The sequence below is a fragment of the Cydia pomonella genome, chromosome 1 (genome assembly GCF_033807575.1).
Source record: "Cydia pomonella isolate Wapato2018A chromosome 1, ilCydPomo1, whole genome shotgun sequence".
Classification (NCBI taxonomy): domain Eukaryota; kingdom Metazoa; phylum Arthropoda; class Insecta; order Lepidoptera; family Tortricidae; genus Cydia; species Cydia pomonella.
Window position 1 is genome coordinate 8,734,242 of NC_084703.1, and position 9,068 is coordinate 8,743,309.

At 34.3% G+C, this 9,068-nt stretch overlaps 1 protein-coding gene across 2 annotated transcripts in view; it reads right to left on the reverse strand.

Moving 5' to 3' along the window:
- Positions 1 to 7,029, reverse strand: part of LOC133529861 (uncharacterized) — a 141,549-nt gene extending 134,520 nt beyond the window's left edge. For both annotated transcript variants that reach the window (XM_061867807.1, XM_061867686.1), the window contains exon 1: positions 854 to 7,029. The gene's annotated coding sequence lies outside the window, so the exon portion shown is untranslated. The remainder of the gene's footprint in view (positions 1 to 853) is intronic.
- Between the last annotated feature and the right edge of the window lie 2,039 nt (positions 7,030 to 9,068).

Consider the following 9,068-nt stretch of genomic DNA (forward strand, 5'->3'; position numbering starts at 1 on the left):
ACGCCCTAAGCGTTTCGTGAATGTTCACGGGCATAAGTTATAAAACTCGCTTTGCAAGCTATATTATTGGCATGTATATTGTTCTAGCTTCTGCCCACGACTTCGTCTGAGTAGAATGATGATGATGATTGATAGAAACTATCCTTTGTCCTTCCTCCTTTAAGTGGGAAGCATGAAGTCTAAGCGGTAACAGACAGACAGAGTATGAATCACAAATGAGTAACTCAATTATATGTTTGTTATTAAAATCTATTAAAATTTATGCACACTTCGAAGATAATGCTCTAACTCTTGTGTTTATGCCCATCATCGTCATGTCACAAGTTGTTATTAAAATACTAATATAAAACTTACCTACTTTATTTTTATTTTTAAGCCGATACTGGAGGGTGATTTTTGAATTTCAACCGCTGGATTTCGTGTATTTCGTTGAATATTGTTGTATACTAATATATTGAAAACGAGTGGGCAATACCACTTTATTCCCTATTTCTATCACTCGTATTTCAAGAATAGCATTCCGCCGTTTTCCACAGAGTTTCGAGTGACGAAGTCGAGCGCACGAAATTCAAAAATCGGTTCCCTGCTTATAAACTTGAACAAGAAAAAATGTAACAATAGTGAAAGATAAAATAAATGACGGGAAAAAATATGCGGCTCGGCAAATTAGTATTTCATTTAAATAAAACAGCTTTGAATCTTGTTAATCCGACCCAAAGCATATCAGCTCTAAAGATGTATAAATATAAGTATTTGAGTAGGTAAAGCAGACTAATAAAATTTCATAGTGTCATAAAATTCGCATGGCCTTCGCAAACTTTTGTAAAGTAAAAACTAAATGTCACTGTCTCACCTCTGATCTTCTTTCGCTGTTTCAGTTTTTACGGACCATCACCGAGTGAAAACTATTTACTTCTAATTTGTTTTTCACCGGTTCACAAAAAAGTAGCACATAATTTTGTAAAAGTTTGCCGAAGCTTGAATCTCGGGCGCGAACGGGCGGGCGCGTCCGGCCAGGCCTCCGGTGCCTACTGTACTACGAGCGCCTCGTATACTCCCCCGCTAGTGATGTGACATGCTGGGCGGGACTTACCTCGTATGGTAACCTTTGTCGAAAAATGACAAACCTCGGGTTCTTGATTAGCCATAGTTGACGTCACGGAAGATAAATCAACGGCAATATAAATACTTAATTTAATAAATAATAATAATAATAAATAATTTCAACGACATAATGGGAAAAGGGTCTACGCGAATATTCGGAATTTCTTCCGGAAACGAAAAACTGACACTGGCGTATCGTTTGTTTTTATTTATCTTACAATAAGTACAATCAGGCACAAGCTAGGTACTTCCGAAACAAGATAGTTCCTAATAAAATTAGTATTTTAGGGTTTTCTTCCAGAAGAGTGCCAAACAGTACCCCTAGTGTAAAATTATTCAATGGCGTAACGTGACGTACGCGTTTGCGTTAAGTCTAATTTTTTATGGGATTTTGAGTTTCCGAAACGTTCCGCTTGGCGCGCCGTTTCTAAAGCCCATACAAAATGAGACTTAATAACGCAAACGCGTACCTACGTCACGTTACGGAATCGAATAAATTTACACTAGGGGCTCTGAACTCTCCGTTATCCGCATGTGAACCGTACTGTATTCATAAACCGTACATACTTACCTAGACAGTTGACATTTTCACAGATTGTGTACACGTATATATTTCTATTGTCACCGTAAAACCAAATTAATGACAAACCTGCTTAACCTTAATTTAGAAAATTAAGCCTACTAAATTAGGTAAGCTCGCGTGTGAAACGCATTTCCTGTCTATTGTCTATCAGGTGATTGTGTCCATGAAACGTAAATTGCATTATTTAGAATTCACAATTGAGACAATAGCTTATCTAGATTACAAATCACCTTGATTTATTATAAAAGAATGCTTCGCCTCGTGGCTGTCACACGCATTTTCCGGCCGGATCCTTGTTATTAGACTCATCCCTATTTAGCCAAATCCACCCGGCCTCCCCCGACCGCGTACCTGTATAATGCGTACCTATAGCCTCGCGTCTCAGATGTTCTGCTTTACATTGATCATATGATGCGAAACAAATACTATAAACGAGAATAAATTGAGTTATGGCCCAATTTGTGGTACCGAAGTTTTAATAGGTTGGATTCTAAAAAGTTAGGGCAGGTAGGTAATTGAGTACAACAAATAGGTACATATAGAATTACATGTTATGATTTTACAACTGATTTTATTTTCATCGGGGCCCAAGATTTTCACAAATTCACATCTCACAAGCGAATGAGCAATTTCATTTTCACTATACCAGGTGGTAAAAGGCCCTCTTAATTGTTTAAATATGAATGAGACAGTTGCATTTCATCCACATGTGGGGCAAATTAATCTGATGCAAATTTGAGTTGTTCAAAATATGTGGCTTGGCCGTTTCGTTACTACAACGAGTATTTATTGTATAATAAAAAATAATGAAAAGTGAGTTGAGTTTTTTCACCTTACGCCCATTTGACGGTAGCGAAACGGCCAAGCCATATATTTTGACGAAGGTGTAAAGTTTGTGAAGAGTTAAAAGCTTGTCTACAAGAGATCAGGCCTACAACCGTGAAAATCGAAGTTCGTCAATTGCGGGCATTTTTCTCTGTCACTCTAATTACGTCTTAGTGAGAGTAAAAGAGAAAGATCCCCGCAATTTGCGAAATCTGGTTTTCGCGGTTGTACGCCTGATCTCTTGTAGACAAGCTTGTAACTCTTCACAAACTTTACACCTTCGTCAAAATATATGGCTCACTGATAACTTTTTGATAGTGCGAGCCTTATGGTTTCGTCTTGGCAACATTTTACATAAAATGTTTTTGATGGGATAGCGTTTCCTAAAAGGAGAACCAACGTAATTAAAATAATTTTTAATAATAGAGATATAATGCGGCTTAATACGACTTTAATCAATAATTATTTATATAAAATGTCGTGCTGTTACAACCGAAAGCAATATTCGACTAAAATAAGTGTTTCGTGAACAAAGTTTTGTACGGAACACTAAAAACGATGTATACGTCCCGAGCCTCTAGGTATGCGTAGGTAATATTTTTCCACCTTCTTTCAATGGATTAAGGGTGAACGCCCTAATTTTTCAATAGTTAAGACTTTTTAGATACATCTTCATTATTTTCTAGGATAGAACATAAAGGCATAAGTTTTCGTAATTATATACTGCCTTAGAAAATCGTAATGAAACGAAATGAAGTATTTCTCCGACAAAGATATCGCGAGTTCTAAATTGTAATTACTTACGCGCCAGCCTGTGCTCGTCAAGCAGAAGAAGTTTTAAGTATCTCAATTTTACAGGATCGACCAATAATACGCTTTATAGAAGTTTTAAAAGCATCCTAATAAAACTTAACATTATAGGAGTCGTAGACGTTTGACAGACTACAAGATCTAACCATAAATTATGGTCGGATTTTGCACGAACTTGTAGATATAAATACATTATGCTTACTCGGTACTGAAGCTATTGATATTGTCAATAACTAAGTACCCTTGATCGCACACGTTTCAAAATGAATATGAATATTACCAGCTACATAAGACAAAGAACCTTCACTTAATGTTATTTGGAGCCTCGTCTGCCAACAAACCATACTCTGGTTTGGCGGAAGTTGTGATTTAGTTTTAAGGTTTGTCTTTGAATAAACATTTATTTCATTATTTCATTTCATTTCATTAAATAATATCCTACCGCCATCACTCCGACTGTGTTTTCCTACGTACACACAAAATGGCATTCTTCAATAAAAAGTACGCAAGGGTAAAGTAACTACCAGACAGGTCGGTCTCATCGTGGCGTAAAAAAACTATACGAACCTTCATCCACTCCGTTAGAGTTCGTACAACTAGTTATGATTTCCCAATTCAATTGAAAGTCTATATGTAAATGTAATCATAGTCTCTTTTATTTCAGCAGCTGAGTATTCATTGTATAAGTAGCAAAATTAATTTCAGTTTGTACGCACCCAATCGTTCCCCGGGGAGTGTTTCGTCGAATCAGCACTAGGCAAACGGCGGGCCCATTACGTAACTGTCAGCGGCGGCCCGGCAGCGGTCAGGAGGTCAACTCTCCAATGAAAATTTGACGTAATTGAAGAGACCGAAGAAAAACGATAAGAGATTTTTTAATTGTTATATATTTTCTAGTATTCAAAGTACTGCTTCTTGGACATTGGAAAATTAGTTTGAGCTGGGAGGTTTTTAGGGACATACATATTCCAGAAAAAAACATATTTGTAGATAAATATACAATGTGTTTGTGCACACATAGTGGAGCCGTTAACCACGTATAGTACGATTAATTTTATTAACAAATCACCCCCCATACCGATGTTTTTTCTCAACCCTTTTAAAAATGCAGCTCTTCTAAGTTTTATGGCGCCAAACACGACTGCACTTGGTTAATGTACCATTATCTGTCCATTTACCTATCGCACATTTAAAAAATAATAACCATTCGATAGCTTATGAATAAGGGAATAAATTTCAAGCATAAATGTTATAGAGAATTTTCCACAAATATAATCCATAATAACGAAGATAAATATTGTCTATAAAATTACCTTTTTTTTTCTTCTTCTTCTCCAAACTTCCAACCTCGCACCGCTAAACTGTGGAATGAACTGTCGTCTGCGGTATTTCCGGACCGATACGACCTTCAAACCTTCAAGAAAAGAGCGTACTCCCATCTTAAATTCCGGCAACGCTCTTACAACCCCTCTGATGTTGCAGGTGTCCATGGGTGGCGGTAATCGCTTACCATGAGGCGATCCGTCTGCTCGTTTGCCTTCTGTATCATAAAAAAAAAACAATTTTGAATTTGTACTGAAGGACAGGGAAATTTGATACTTTCCAGCCAACAAGTGGGTTTGTGTTTTCAGACACCTAACAAAATATAAATATCTACTTTACCAAGATTTGATTTGATTACATAATTTTTATAAGGTTATTTTATAGGTATTTTGCTGTACAATACTTAATAAATTAAGTACATCAGATATTTTGGTGTTTATTTAATTTTTATACACTGTTGATGTTGTAAGAGTAACCATACAAATTACAATAAACTTCAGTAGAGAGTTTGCCAACAAACTTGGTACTTTTGATTCTTGCCTTGCCTTTTAAGGACGAGTGAGAAACCTGTAACAATCATAACTTATATAAGAACTAATCAGATATTGTGTATATGTAAATACATAGCAAGTTATAACCATTATGTTTATTATTATAATTGCTATGTTTACTTACTTTTCAAATATTTTAAGATTTCTTCTCTTTGATGTTCGTTTGGCGAAACAATATAAAATCTTTGCAGTCTTTGAATATATTAGGGAGCAGGTAATGTAATGTAAAAGAAAGATGTTTAAACGGTTTTCTTTATATCAATTTCGAATTTAACTAGTTACTCGATTTGTTACTGAGAGTAAACTGCACTTATCACTGCATAACTTCAATTTTACATATACATATCGCTCAAACATAATTATACCTGTTAATGTATTAATTTCTCATCAAATTTTGCTAGAGAAAACGCACACTCTTATTTGTATATTTTTCAATGATGATGTGAAAAAAGTGTTTGAAAATCGCAATTACAAACTTGATCAAAATCTAAATGTAAACAAAACAGTTCCACAGATAAGATATAAACGACACGCGATTTTCGAACAATTCCAACGTAGTGTTACTAGCCGCCCGCCGCCGTGTTGCCTTTTTCTACTGACACGTTTTGCTTGACCAACTATATTTTTCGCTGGATAGTACAAGTATAGTAGCCATTTATTTCGTAAAACTGAGAGGAGGTAGTACAAAGTACTACCTATGAATAACTCTTCTTAGAATGTAAAATTTTAACAGTTCATGGAACAGTCACGTTATTCTTAGCTATGGAACAAACCAACCATATGAAGTCAACCATATAATTTATGGGAAAACGGAAAACATATACATAAAATTTTAATTCCGTTGAATTCTGACATTTCCGAGCAGACTCTATAGTACCGTACCAGGAAATGTCAGAATTCCACGCAAACTGGCAACTGGCACTGACAAAATAAAAGCAAAAATAAAATAATGAAAATACATTTTGACATAATTATTCTTACTAACAATTATTAGTACATTATGATACAAGTATGCTAAGTTGGTCATTACACACGAGGCGATATTGTGCGCGCGAGCTGCAAGCGAGCGCGCAATAAGAAAGCCGATGTGGGTAAATGACCAATGCACACGCGTTTCATACGACGTTTTTTAACACACTTGCGAGGAAAAAACAAAACTTTTAAATTAGATTTTTTTGTCAAGACAGTGAAAAAAAATATATTACTCGACCAAATTAAGAAGGCTCCGTTTCAATCAGTTACCTTCTTAACTCAGTCGGATAATATAATGAAAAAGCACGAGTGTTATAATATACTGAAAAAGCACGCGTGTTTAATATCTAGGATTATAAGCCAAAAATCGGTGGAACAAAACGTCGTTTTGAGCAAGTGTGTCAAAAAATAATATAATACTTTATTTTTGAAAACAAAGACAATTTAATTTTAAAGTGCGCTTCTTATTACGCCACAATTATCAAATATTTTCTTGGGGTGAAAAATAAATGTTACAGGTATCATTCTAATGACTTTCATATAGCATAAATATTTGTGATATATCGTCTCAGCTTTATGAAATAAATGGCTAAGTAGTATACTTATAATATCCAACGAAAGATAAATCCAGTGTTGCAGTTTCGTAAAAAGACACGCTTAAAAATAACTTTATCATTATAAAAATAATATATTTAACTCAAAATCTGAGTTTCAGTGCTTATATTGGTAACACTGCCGTTCGTGACAGATATTTTTAAATATTTTCTCATAAATAAGTACAACTAAATAATAAACATTATTTTTCATTTAAATCAGGTAATTTTAACGTTATAATTAAACTAGTGAGAACAGAGGCACATTCGAACTAATTTAATTAATTGTGTAAGTCTACAACAAAGCAGAATCATAATATTTAAGTTAACAACAAGCAGGTATGTACACTAAATTTCTGCAAGCCTTGTGAGTTAATAATTTATTATTAAATTTAGTTCAATTCATTGAAGATAATAAATTAAAATTTGATTGCTTAGAATATTTCAGACGGCTCCACGGCATATGTAGTTTTATGGTGATTATTATCCTTAAAAACCTTGATCACTACTTATCGTAATAACGGAATAATTGTAATGTTTTGCATAAATGAAATAGAAAACGATACAATACAGTGCATATGTACAACACAAGATTTCTTAAGCTTGCCGTGGGACTTAGTCAATTTGTGTAAGAATGTCCTTATATGTATTTATTTTTATGTTGGTAGTTATTTTCGTAACACAAGGTAATTAATTAACTCGAGAGAAAAGAATAGCTTTTCGAATCTAATGAAATATCGGTTATTTTTCTAAGGAATTCAATTTCGGGAGAAAACGGTTTCCACTAAATAATCTTAACAAATCACTTTGATTTTAATGTCGATCGCTTCAGCATAAGATATTCTAGATTTATAGGTTTAGATTTTTTGAAATAAAGAAGTTTATTTTTGTTTTGGAAATTGAAAAAAAAAAAACGAAAACCTATAAGCTTAATTTTTCCTTGTTTCAATATAACATACTAAAAAATCATGGAGAACTTAAAATATTTAGAAGTAGAAAAAGTTTTTCAAACAATTTTGGTCCCATTTATGGCAGATGCAACCAGCTTATACACTAGCTATAATAGTATAACTAATAATACACTAATACCCGATAATACACTAGCTACGGCGTATCGCTATGATTGCTACTTTTAATTGTATCAGCAAAATGTGAATTATTATCGATTTCAAAACCATCCTACCCAATTATTGCATTTTTAAGTAGGTAAAGTCATTGGTGCCTATTTTCCGAGGAAAGCTATCACTCGTGACTGCTGCCTTTAAGTAAAGTTGGAGGGGCCAGGTCAATCGTTAGAGGCGGACCGATATTAGTATAGTTTACCCTACTTAACTAGAAACTTTGGACGATTGGATCTAGTTCGGGCAGAATTAACTTTTTCGTATCTGTTAATACTTAATTACCACATAATCAAATTAAATAAATGAATGAATTATACTTTTGGCGGTGTATAATTGATTTTCATTACCTACTGCATAGCATCAGTCCCCAAAAGCCCATATTAGAATTATTTCGACTAGGCACCGAAACAATTTGGACGAAGGTCGAGTAACCATATTATTAGGTTTCGTGCATAAATATTATTAGCAATTTCCAGCATGTTGGAATAAATTATCGCCACGTGTGCATAATATTTTTGATGCTTGGGTTTTATTTTCGTTTTGCCTGTTACTCGCCTGCTATATCTTTTTTGTCAATACGGGCACATTTAATAGGTTCCTGTGATTATTTAAGCTTTCCCAAATTACATACATTAGTACCCATATGTGATAATGCCACATCGGCACTGATTTCTTTGCAATTCTTTATAATTTCTACTGATCCAAACAAAATCATTATAAGTAAGTATATAGAACAACAACATAGGTAGAAATTCTATAAAAAAACTTCACGTTAACATTGTGGTTAGCCTTAGATATTATAGTGTAATTAGGTGTAACATATATATTTGACAACTATTACGTAAAAATGTTACGTACGAGATACTAATAGTTGTGTGGTGGGCGTGTTTACGATTGAGTAATGCCGTCCTTGAGACACGGGGTGAGACTAGCTATTACATTACACATGCGGTGCTAACACATGCAGTTTTTTTTTTTCAGCATGTCCCTTGCGTTAGACTAATTATAATGAAATCGCTTGCGATTCGCAATACTGATATCTTATTTTATTTCACTGGTCATTGACTTGATATAAATTCAATAGATTTAGTGTCCCACATGCCATAACTTCATATTCAGTCTAAGTTTTAGTTTATCATCCGCCGATCTCTTGCTACCATCAACGCACCGGCTATCCTTGAAAAAC